The sequence below is a fragment of the Mastigoproctus giganteus genome, chromosome 6 (assembly GCF_048544385.1).
Source record: "Mastigoproctus giganteus isolate SK-2022 chromosome 6, ASM4854438v1, whole genome shotgun sequence".
Lineage (NCBI taxonomy): Eukaryota > Metazoa > Arthropoda > Arachnida > Uropygi > Thelyphonidae > Mastigoproctus > Mastigoproctus giganteus.
The window spans coordinates 138969993-138983202 of NC_143580.1; the positions used below are offsets into that span (position 1 = coordinate 138969993).

General features: G+C 35.9%; 1 protein-coding gene across 2 annotated transcripts in view; it reads left to right on the forward strand.

The window, feature by feature from the left end:
* Positions 1-13210, forward strand: part of Tbce (Tubulin-binding cofactor E) — a 270639-nt gene that overhangs the window by 71513 nt on the left and 185916 nt on the right. The gene's annotated exons all lie outside the window — the stretch shown is intronic.

The following is a 13210-nucleotide window of genomic DNA, read 5'->3' on the forward strand; positions in this document are numbered from 1 at the left end:
TACACGTTACTGCATTTGTATAGAGCCCTAATCAGATCTCGCCTTGATTATGGTGCCCCGGTGTATGATTCTGCTAGAGAAAGTGTGCTAGCGCGACTTGCACCAATTCAACGCTCTGCCCTGAGGATTTCTACAGGCGCTTATAGAACTTCACCAGTCCAAAGTCTTTATATTGATGCTCATGAACTTCCTCTAACCCTCAGAAGAAAGATGTTAATTCTTAACTATACAACTAAAATCCAAAGTCTACCTACCCATCCCATTAGGCCGATACTTAACGACCCACAGTTCACAACATTCTATAGAAATAAACCAAGAGCAATTCAACCTTTTGCTCTCAGAGCTCAAGCACTATCAGAAACCTGGAATATAGATCCCGATAAAGTTCTTCAAGATTTAAGCAGTACGGATCCCCCATGGAGGTGTATTATGCCACTCTGTGACAGTTATTTTCTAAACTGGGGAAAACACTCTCTTGCAAATGTTAATATACAACAACTCCATATAGCCCATACACAAAATTATCTGCATTTTTCAAAAATATATACTGACGGATCAAAATCTGAGAGTGGAGTGGGTGCATCAGCCGTTTTCCCTCATAAAACCTTTTCTGTATCACTTCCCAATGAATGCAGCAGCTATACAGCTGAATTATACGCCATCAAAATTGCAGTGGAAAATATCCTCCATCTGACCATCCATAAAAGCATGATATATACAGACTCCCAGAGTGCGATTATAGCTTTACAGAACAATTCTTCTAAAACACATCCTTTAATAAAGCTCATAAAATCCAAACTGATGCATCTTCAAGAACTCCAACGAGTGGTCATTTTCTGTTGGATCCCAGGCCATGCTGGGATACTAGGAAACGAACGTGCAGACTATGCCGCTAAACATCCATCCGACAGAGAATTATCACAGCATTACGTCCCATATCTTGACTACAAAAGTAACATTCAAAGAATGTGTAAAGAACAATGGAGAATTCAATGGCAAGCCCAAACGCAAAATAAACTCCGCCAAATAAAACCTGAACCGCAATCGTGGACCTCCAGTTTCCGTATGAACAGGAGGGAGGAAGTAATTTTAACTAGAGCGCGAATTGGCCATGTCACCTTACCCACCTTTATCTCCTCACAGGTAATGATCCTCCACAATGCACACAGTGCAATTGTCCACTCACAATAAAGCATATTCTTATTGAGTGTACTTTATACACCACTGCCCGCCAAGTCTCTTTTAGCTTTCTACCAAACCTTAAAGAACCTTTGACACTCTGCCATATCATAGGTAACGACGCTAATCTACTGGAGTTCTTTCACTTCACAAAAATTATCGAATTATATGATCGTTTTTAAGTAATGCCATCACAACCACCATGCATATGTACCATTTATAACAGTGATAGGTGCAATATGGCCTAAGCAGCCCTTGCACCAAAAAACAACAACAACAACAACAACAACAACTGAAATATTGGTCTCAGATAGACCTGTCTTATCGACCTACCTTGGTGCCTCCGTAGCCAGGTGGGCAGGAGTGGCAGTGCGTAGCACACCCTTCTTGATTAGACCAGGGTTTGAGCCCGTGACCACCAAATACGGAAGATGCGGAAAGGTCAGGGAATGATCACCGCATATTCTCGGAGCAATATGGCCTTAGTTGCTAATGCTCCTAAAAAAAAAAAAAAAAAAAAAAAACCAACCAAATCGACCTACCTTGCTACAGAAATAGCATGGGGAAGTTTACTGATACTCATGCTAATGCAATTAGCTTATACCTCAATTTATCCTCTCAAGTTTCTTCTCTGGAATCCCTCACCTCTGTGCTTGTGCCAACCTTTGTGATCTTGGGCCCTCCAAGACATGTCATTCTAGTGCCATGCAGAGTATTTAAATTTGTTTGAGTAATGAAAGCCACAAAAAAAAAAAAACCACAGAGAAATTAAATAATAATGATAATAGTAGTATAGTTCTTTATTTGTTTTTTGTTCACACTAACCCCACTAACTTTACCATTAAACTCTTGTTTTTTATTGAATTTTTTTTATCTAGAAAATTGGAATGCTTGGCAAGATCTCCTAAGTTAGTGAAACATTTGCATTCTGGAGACTGTTTTGTGAAAACAGCATCCCTCCCTCCCTCCCAACAATCAGACCAGTTGCTGAGATCCATGAATGGAATATACGTTATAGTAACACCTTGCTTCTTGATATATCAGAAGGGGAGATCTGCTCTGAACTGCCAGAGAGTAACAGCTGTTAAACGCATCTCAGTATGTTAGGATGGATCCTAGTGACTACTAGGAACCTGTTCCCCACTTTTAATGTACCAAGACCTCCAGTGTCCATCAGAGTGGGATGCTTTAAATATTGAAAGTGTAGCACTCTCAAAGAGTAAATTTTGTGACATACTTGCTTTAATTGTCCACATGATCTTTTGCTTGCTCAAAAGATCATTACAGTAAAGCATTCATAGCTCTTAAACCAAACTGTCCCAGTTGTGCAGAGGAACACACACTTGCAGGGCTCCCACTCCTGGGTTTTTCCACCCAGATCTGGGTTTTTTGATTGTCATCTGGGTCGATAGGTTTTTTCACAAAAATATCTCATTATCTGGGTTTTTTCGGTAATTTTTAATTTTAAGTCAAAATTTATTTTTATTTCTTGTAAATACAATAAAATTTAATACATTTAATAACAGTTTACAATTTTCTTAATTTTATATTCTAACAATACTGATCATAATTTGTAATATCTCAAGTGCTTGTACAAAATACTGCAAATGTAAAAGGATTTCAAAGTTTTCGCAGGGTTCTACACTATGAAATTACGCTTACATGTTCATACATGTAAGCATACATGTTCGTGTTACTAACATGTATGCACAGCCTATTGAGCAGGCGGAAGGCGGTCTTTACTGCACAGTCTTTCGTGATCGTTTGTGGTATTATTGCATTATTTGGTGTGATTTTTACATTTATGCGTGTACTACATACAGTGATATAATAAATTTAAATTGTAGTGACTATTTCTATTTTATGTTAATGGATTAGTGATTTATTTTTTATTTTATAGAACATTTTAAATAAGATAATTGCTAATTAGCCATACCCACAAATTGCCCACAATGACTGAAACTTGTTCCCCACAGAGAAAGATGAGTAAACGGTGGTATACTCAAAATTTTAGAAATGAATGGTTAGAAGATCCGGAATTAAAGATTGGTTGAAAGAAGACAGTAATGAAAAAGGTGCGTCTTACTGTATTTGTTGTGAAATGAAATTAAAGAATGCCAATAAATCGATGTTACTAGTGCATAAAAATACAGTTAAAAAAAAAGTGCAGATATTGCTAAGACAAGTTCAACGTTAGACACGTTCTTCACAAAACGTAAACCTACGGAGAATGAAGAAGTAGCAAAGGCAGAGTTAACAATTGCTGCACTCATTTCTGAGCATAATATTCCATTTGCGCAATGTGATCACCTTATAGAAGCATGTAAGAAAGCATTTCATGATAGCAATATTGCAAAACAAGTTCAGATGAAGGCGACTAAAGTCTCTTATCTTATACAAGATGGCATAGCCTATCATGAAAATATATACATTTCTAACATATGCAGAAACAACAAGTTTTCAATGATAATAGATGAAAGTACAGATTTATCTTTATCGCAAGTTTTAGCTGTTGTTTGTTAGATATTTTGATATTCAAAAACTTGATGTTGTAGATGTGTTACTTGACACTGTTTGTGTCGAAAATGGTACTTCAGAAGGGCTTTATCAAGCTGTAAAAGATCTTTTCATAGAAAAAAACATTCAAATAAGTAATCTTGTTGGCTCTGGAAGTGATAATTGTGCCACTATGATGGGTACTAAGAGTGGGGGCGCCTCCGTAGCCAGGTGGGCAGGAGCAGCAGTGCGTAGCACACGCTTCTTGATTAGACCGGGGTTCGAGCCCGTGACCACCAAATACGGAGGATGCGGAAAGGTCAGGAAATGACCACCGCATATCTCAGAGCAATATGGTCTTAGTTGCTAATGCTCCTAAAAAAAAAAAAAACCAAACAAACAAACAAAACAAACTAAGAGTGGGTTCCAGTCATTGCTAAAAAAGTATGTACCATCAGTATTTATAATGGCATGTGTTTGCCATTCTTTTGCATTATGTGCTAGTCATTCAGTCAAGGTACTGCCATCATATCTAGAAATATTTATAAAAGATATCTCTTGTTATTTTTCCCGTAGTAGTAAAAGATTAAACGAGTTCAAAATGATTCAAGATGTTGTAGATAATGCTAAAAAATCCCCAAATTAGCACAAACACATTGGTTATCCCATGGCAATGTAATAAAAATTATTATTGAGCAGTGGGATGCGTTAGTTCTTTATTTTCAGTCTCAATCAAAAATTGACAAAATCGATGGTGCAGGAAATATTTACAATACTATGATCACCAAAGGAACTAAGCATATGTTGTTGTTTTTAGGATATGTACTGGAGAAAATAAACTGCCTGAATATTGAATTTCAAACTGAGCATTTCAGATTGCACTTACTTCATTCAGTGGTTTCAATTGAGTATAAAAATATTCTTAGTTTTTTCATAAAAGAAGAAGTCATTACTTCGTGCAAGCTGGTTGAAATTGATCCAAGCAATACAATAAATCATAAGCCTCTGAATAAAATATATTTGGGAGGCTGTTGTATGGCCTTATTAAATTCAACACCACTTGGTGACAGTGAAAGCAGGTTTAAAAATGATTGCTTAAAATTTCTTGTTGAACTTTGTATGGAAATCAGAAAAAGATTTCCTCTAAATGATGATGGAATTATCGCCAGTCTCAATGTTCTTGACCCAGCAGTGATACATGATCGTGCCAATTCGCCATCCTCCATTTTCCATTTAGCAATGCAGTTCCCTCACCTTGTTTCTGAAGACAAACTAGACCTTCTAGATGATGAATGGAGATCATTTCGTTTAAATCAAGATTTAGATTTCTCTTACAAAACCATCCCTGAGTTATGGTATCTGATACGTAATGTAAAAGACGGCTTTAATAATTCTAAATATGAGATTTTATCTTACTTTATGACCAGTCTAGCTATTTTACCTCACTCTTCGGCAAGAGTAGAAAGAATCTTCTCCCAAGTAAACCATATAAAAACAAAAGCCACAAACTCCCTTAAACCAGAAACTGTGAAAAATCGACTAATGGCAAAACAGGTGATAAATAGATGTAATCAAAATTGCTATACATGGAAACCTAAATCAGAATTGGTAAAAGAAGTCATACAAGGAACTTGTCATAAAAGATACGAAGAATGTTTGAAAAAAAATGAAAGAACTTCAAAAAATAAATGTGGAGGGAACTGAATGTGATGAAAATTCTGATTACAATTAAATAAAAGATATTTTTGCATGGTAAGTTTTATCTTATTTGTGTTGCTATACTATATGATGAAAACTAGGTTTTTTTGGGGTTTATTTAAGTTGCAATCTAAGTTTTTTTAAAATTTGTGAGTGGGAGCCCTGCACACTTGGTATATCCCAGGAATGTTAGCATTATAAGCAGGAAAAAGAAATCAAATGATATAAAATGAAATTTAATATATTATTATAATAGGAGGAATAATAAGAAACTTGTGCAATCACTGCATGCTGCTAGAACTTCCTATGCCCAGAAAGTAGCAAGCACCAGTGGGACACAAACCGTAACTATACATCTGACAGAGTAATTTGGCCTCAAGTATTAAATTAAATGCACCCATCCATTAAATGTGCACCAGCAGGGTAGAAAAAAAAAAAAAAAAACACATAATAGCTATCCCAGTTTTACTTAGACAATGTTTGAAATTTGGTTGTCCAAAATCCTGAATTTTTTTTTTTTTTTTTTAATCCTCTTGCAAAACTTGACTGGTGATGAATTATTGGTTCTCCGTATTCTATAGTATTAAAGCTAAACAACATTTAATTTAATGCTTTCAAAAACTCCATTGTTTGATCATATTTGTGTACGTATACTGGTAATCACCACTTTCAACTGCCGTTGGTAAATGCTTTTTTTATTTTACTCTCAATAGAAAGTGTGCTGGCTGCCAAATTGCAGTCTACAATTTTCAGATTTTTTTTTTTTTTTTTGAAAAATTGCTTATAAATACCTTCACTGTACATAAAAACACTTAAGGTAAAATTTTGCTGTGTAAATGCTGTGATCGGTTTGTCATTTATCAACTCGTGACAGTTTTGACATATATCTGTACTCATCCCTCATTGGTCTAAAATAATCATTGCCAAAGAAGGTAGTCTTTACTAAATTTTTAGCAAAGGAGGGCAGATTTTAAACTTACAAATCTGTCAGTAATGCAAGATAGATTTGCCTGTGCATTCAGTGCATTTAATTAAACTAACATAAAGGTTAATTTTTATTAACCTTTATGTTAGTTAAATCTTTACTGCTTTCTGAAGCGAGGGAGAGTATTATCCCTGAGCCATATTGTTTGCTTGCCCTGGAAATAAAAAAACCTGAATAGATGGCTCATGGAAAGCTCTCTCAGGTGTTTATTACAGCCAGGTTACATACTGTTTAGCTGTTTAATAAATTAATAAGTCAAGCAGGATGTGTATACTGTATTAAGGGTATCCAAACATAGCTGTGGAGAATTATGTTGGTGATTTCCACTTTCATTTGATGTGATGTTCAAGAGTACAATTGGCCGACAATATAGTACAGGTATTCATATCACTCTGGAAACTGAAAAAAAAAACTGACTTGTCTCCTATTGCCACCTGCATTCTGAATAAAACATGGTTTTTTAAAGGCTTTTTTTTTTTTTTTTGCATTGATTCAAGGCGATTGAAGGTGTTCTTATAGTCATGGAAAACTTTCCTGCAGCCACCAAAGAGTGAGGGAAGAGTAGAGTCATCAGTAATGCTAAGGAGGAGAGATTTGAAACCTTTACTTTTGTTTCTAAAAAAAACTTAATCGTAAAAAATATTCCATGCACTATTTTGTTTCTGTTTGAAAGCCCTCATAATTTTAATTTTTTAAATGGAATATTACCAGAGTGATTTTGTATCAATAGCCTAAGGGATATAAGAATAAAATAGTGTAGTTAATAAAAATAAGTTAATCACAGAAAAATTATGATCAAGTAGACTTCCATGCTGCTAGTGCTTTCTCTCTTTATCCATGCTTGAATTATGGCATTTCATGTTTGGTTAAATTTATTATACAAAAACCAAAAAGTCTAAAACCTGAAATCTCCAAGTCCTGGGATTGCTGGATTTTAGATATTACACCACCTGCATTTCTTCTCTCTCTCAAAGCAAATCAGCAAGGAGAAACCAGTGAAGTGTATCAATCAGAAACAAAAGGACGTGTAAGATAGAGTCAGCAGGAGGGTCAATCCTGGAAACTTTTATTCAAGAAGATACAGACACAGGCTATCTGTCATTCCTGAAGAAAGATAAATCTGAAGCAGCCTAACAAAAGGCTGTTGAATGTCAGCAGTTGGATCGACTAAATTTAAATAATGGGTGTCCTTATATAGTGCAATAGCATCAGTTATATTCCAGCATGGTCGTGAACTACATTGGAATATGAATGATGTTGAGGCTCTTTTGCAAGAGTGAACCACTGTATGTCTCCCTTTGGGTGACCCATCTGAAATCACTTGAGTACCCTGTAATACAGAATTGCACCATAATACACAGGGACAGACCAGGGAGTGGACCAGCACATAGAAAGTTGCTATTCTTATAGGGAGCAATACCCCTATGCAACACATATCTCTCATTATTAACTTAGAAGCTGTTAACAGCTGCAGAAGTATCATAACTGCAATCATTTGGAAGCTATTGCAGTTGTGATACTCCTTACAGTCTGTACCATATATCTGCCATTTGGTATTAACATCTCCCAGAAAAACCTTCTAACCTTATTTTCCAACTTCCTCCTCATGTTTTAATATTAGGCCTTAGGACAAAACACACCTTGTTAGAAGCAAAAAGCCCTTATTTTTTTTCTTTTCATATATATTTACCCACATCAGCTGAATGTACTACTTTCTGTGTGCTTTTCTGCTAAAAGCATAACCTCCCTTACCTTCTGTCCTTTCTGTACACATTATACTTAACCATTTAAAATTACACATCCCTAATGTCTGAATGGCACCACATTTCCAATATCCCTACAATTTCCTCATTTGTTGACTTAGCCAGTACTTCAGCTTCTTCAAATTTGTTTACTATACTCCTAGCAGTAGTGTAAAAGCACATATATTTGTGCTTGTTTTTTCTCTTGGTAACCCTAATATTACTTGTGTTCTTGTCCCATGAGGATTCCCTGCATGCCTTTAACCCCAACATCTTGCTTTTCAGGCTCCTGCAAGATGTTGGGGTTAAAGGCACCTGGTAGAAGCAATTCAAATCAGTTTCATCTCAGCCATAAGCCAAGGTGAATCACTTCACATCTCTTTGTGAGCTGCTGCTAATCTAGGCTGTGTATATTTTATACAACAGTACCATGTCAACCTATAGACAAAGAATGTCATTTCTTAAATATGCAGATTGGCTCACCTGAAAATGAGATTGTGGGTGGTGGTGGGTTGATTACCCCACCAGGAAACACATTCAGCAATTCTTGATATTGTTATAAACATGCTCAAGAGTCCTGTTGCTGTTGAATTCCCCTCTCCTGAGAGAGAGAGAGAGAGAGAGAGAGAAATGGGGCATCAAACTGCTCTTCTTGGAGTGCAGTTGCATCCATGATTTCACCTCACTGTAAGAGGAAAATTCTGGTGTGATGTCATAGCAAATTGCACAGTTACCATGAAAATTTATAAAGCTAGTTACTTGTGAGACTGGATTCTCTAAAGGGCAGTGAAAATATTATGTTGCAAGATTTCTATGTGATTTGAATGAAAATTATCCAGATTGCTGAATTAGTTGAGTTTTTTTGAATAGTTTAAAGCTAAGATATTTTTTTGGACAAGATTGTTTGGTTGGATGAGGCAGTGTTGATGCTCGATGGTACAGTGAAACAACAATTGTGTGCATTGGTCCCCCTTAATAATCCAAACATATATGTAGATAAGGCAGTTAATTTACCAAAAGTTACAATCTGGAGTGGCATATATTTGCTTCAGCAATTACCATTCTTCTGAGATGAATATTTCTTCATCCTCCTCCCTGGACAAGAAAAATCTTCCTGGTCTAAATACTTCTACATCATTGGACACAATTGCTTCAAGAAAAATAAAAATTCCAAATAATGGCACAGTATTTCTTGCTAGATTCTCACCTGTTGGTGCCATAATATTTTTGCAGGAAGATATTGAGGAATACTTACTAAATGAAAACAGTAAAGTAACAAAAACTGCGATAGAGTTTCTTCTTCAGTCATGGAGTAGCCTTGAATCAGGGGTCAATAATTTGCCTGTTGAAAACAAGAAGCTCAGAGTTAAAGTAAGCATGCAGCAATCCAGAATTGACTGACTCAAATCTACTGTAAGTCAGTCAACTGTCAGTAGTAATGCCTATGCCTCAGTTGCAAAATCATTTCCTATCTCTGAATATCTTGTTACAGTCCCTTGGTCTCCTATTACTTCCAGTGATCATCTCAAAGTAACAGAGGAAAAACTCTCTTCTGGCAAGTTGAAATTAGAGAAAAAACAAAAGCACTGATTACAAAGGCAGCAAACGAATCACAGATATCCATGGCCAAGAAGTCAAGGAACATGTTAGTAAACCTTTGGAAGAAACAATGGAGGTAAAAATTCAGCATCCTGAACAGAGAGAACTCTGGTCCCAATACGAAATAGCTATTGTTGATAACTTTCATGTCAGGGAAATGGCAAATATATTGTATAGAAAAGATAAGTGGAATAAGACAAGGGCATGTCTTCTGGGGCAAAAGTTAATGATGTTGTAGAGCAGCTCTCATCTTTTAATGGCATAAAGATGATATTATTGTAGCCTTATTGGTACTAATGATATTAAATACAGAAGATCTGTGGATTTATGTTAGGTATAGTGCAGGCATAGGAAATTTTTGTGAGAAAAATTTGCAAGTTAGGATTAAACTTGAATGCATCTGCAATTCTGCCAGGAGGGAGTATACAATGAGAGCCTTTTAACCATTTTGTCCCTGAAAAGATTGTACAATGCTCATGAGCTTGTTAGAGACTTTTTACAGGGATGGAGTACTCTTAAATAGAACAAGTGTAGGAATATTTGTTGATGCTATCGAGGCAGTGTTGGTTGGGTTGGGGCTGGGTTGGAAAACTGCTAGCTTGGGGGGGAGATAGTACACAAATTAATAGATTAACAGCAACTGCAAGCAGAGGTGAAAGATTCTTTTGCTGTTTCTATTGGGACATGTAGCAGTGTGAAAAGCAAGGTGTTGGGATTATAAGGCCTGCTGAGGGTTGTCATGGGACAAGTAAATACATGGGCTGTGTTAGGGCTAGTAAGCCCAAAAACAAGTGCACTTATACTTGCTTGTACAGCAGTGCTAGGTGTTTAGTAAACAAATTTGATGAATCTGAAGTATTGGTAAGGTCATCATCTGCAGACATTATAGCAATATCAGAAACTTGGTGCCTCTCAGACACAATGGAGGCAGAATTAAATATGAGTAAAATGAGAACCAGGATAGCCATGGTGGGGGATGAACTGTGCTCTTAATTAAGAAGCACATAGAATCTAAGGCAGTGCAGAGTCAGTTTGATATGACATTAGTATTGAGAAAACAAAGATCAAAGTAGGAGTATATTATAGGACAAATTACTGTGATAAGTATAATGAACAACTATGTATAGTTGTTCATTATACTCATCACAGCTAGCCAATAAATCCAGAAATTTTCTGGATTTATTGGCTCTCTAACAACCTGCTGTTTTCTGCAGCAGGTTGTTAGAGAGGCAACAAGAGGAGTACTCTTCATCTCATTATCATCAGTTATTTATTCATTAGGAATCTCCACATAAAGACTAAGTGACATCAATAATAATATACTGATGTGGGATTTGAAGAAAGAAAGAATCCTTGCAGAATCATCTTTTCAGGAATGCAGTTAAATATCAATCATAGTATGGTTTTGTTAAGGATAGATCTTGTCTGACATATTTGGTTAGCTATTCTGATTGAGTAACAGATGAACTGGATTCCAAAAATAACTTTGATATCACATACCTAGATTTCTCTAAACCTTTGACACTGTTCCACATGAAAGACTGCTGTACAAATTGGAGTAGTGCGGCATTGGGGCAAGTTACTGCTATGGATAAAGGGACGGCTGAGTGTTAGAAGACAGGGTGGTTATAAATATGCATTGCTCTTCTTCGGCTAATGTTATTAGTGGAGTTTCTCAGGGTTCAGTGCTGGTCCCTTGCTGTTTCACTTTTTATTAGTGATATTGATGTAGGCATATTAAGCTTACTGTCTAAGTTTTCAGATTATACAATGGTTGGAAGGGTGGCTATGACAGAAATCAAGGCATAGCATTGCAACAAGACCTAGAAAATTTAGACTGATGGGCAGTGAATTGGTAATATTAGATTTAACATTGATAAATGCAAGACACTACATATGGGCAGCAGTATTCCCAGAATAAAATTCCAGTTGGGTTATACTGCTGTCAAGATGTTGAAAATGAAAGAGATCTAGGTAATTGTACAATCTCACATGAAGTTCCCTGAACAATGCAGACAGACTGCTAGGACAGCTCATGGAATTCTGTCGATATATGAGAAGTTTGCCATCAGAGTTAGTGAGGTGCTTATCCCATTGTATAAGATTGTCCATATCTTAAGTACAGCATACAGGTCTGGAAGCCTCATTTTTAGGTAGGATATGGATCTCTTGGAATGGTTGCAGAAAAGAGCAGCAAGATTAATGTGGGAAACAAAAGGGTTACACTTACCAAGAAAAGACTTCAGTTCTGAAAATTGCAGTACCTAGGTTGTAAATGTATTGAGTAAATTTAGTTTACTCAATACATTTACATTTTTGTGAAAACTTCTGAGTTTTGGCACTCCTATTTTAGACCAATGGATTTACTTCAGTATTAAACTTGGACCTTTGAATTATCAATCAATTTATAGATATACAAGAAATTATAGTAAATTTCTCCCTTGCAGAAACTGATGATCATTATATTGCATATTTCTTAGATAAAAATTCTACGGGTGACCAGTTCTGTTCTTGAAATTTGTGCATGCACCCATAATTCAGTGTTGAAGGATATGTTTGTTTTTATGTTTGTTTTTTTACAGCAGGTGATACAGTAACTAAAGTTGATGTTGTTATCATTGAAATTCAGGCAGCAAAATATGATGCATTGTTGATCAAGTGGTATGCATTATTTTCATGATAATTTTAAAATAATGCACCATACAGATGGATTTAAGATCATCCATTCAAGTTGAGTCTTAAATCCTAGCCCCAATTTTAATTGGGCTTGCATTAGATTTTGTAATTCAACATTGTGCTATCAAGAGGCTGAAATATAAACCTACTGCAGTGTTTAATGGACTTTTGGGAATATTTTCAAAATTATTGGTTAAACAATCTTAATTTTCCTTTAATTGACCTATACTCTATGCACCAGCTTTATATACTTTTTTTTTAAGCAAATTACATGTATAGAAAACACATTGACTAAAAGATTCACTATTACTATTTCTGTATATCCATAATCTTGAATTTTAACAAATTCTTTGTGGATTCTTTCTTACATACAGCACTATGATCCTTGTAGAAGAACCTTGGCCTCCTCAAGGATTTTTTCTCCAGCTATCTCTTTCTTTGACCAATGTTCTCCATCGTCTCACCCTAAGCTGCCGTAGGTCGTTCTCTATGTCATTCACCCACCTCCTCAGTTCTTCCTCTCATTCCAGGCACATTTTAGCTGCAGTAGCTCTTGCGCCAAGAATTCTAAAATCATTCACTCAGTCAATCTTCCTCTCATTCGTCTTCTTCCTCCTAGTTGCCCTTCCATTGCTTTCCTTGGCCATCTGTTTTCCTGCATTCATATCACGTGAATTTTGGGGATTCTAATTGACCCAAATTTAATAAATAGGTTTACTACATAGACCTTTGACATTCTGCTTAAATAAAAACTTCTTGATAATTTTTATTGTATAGTGTCTCACAATCGATAAATCAGTCAGATAAACAGATAAATTGTCAGATAAACTCGAGT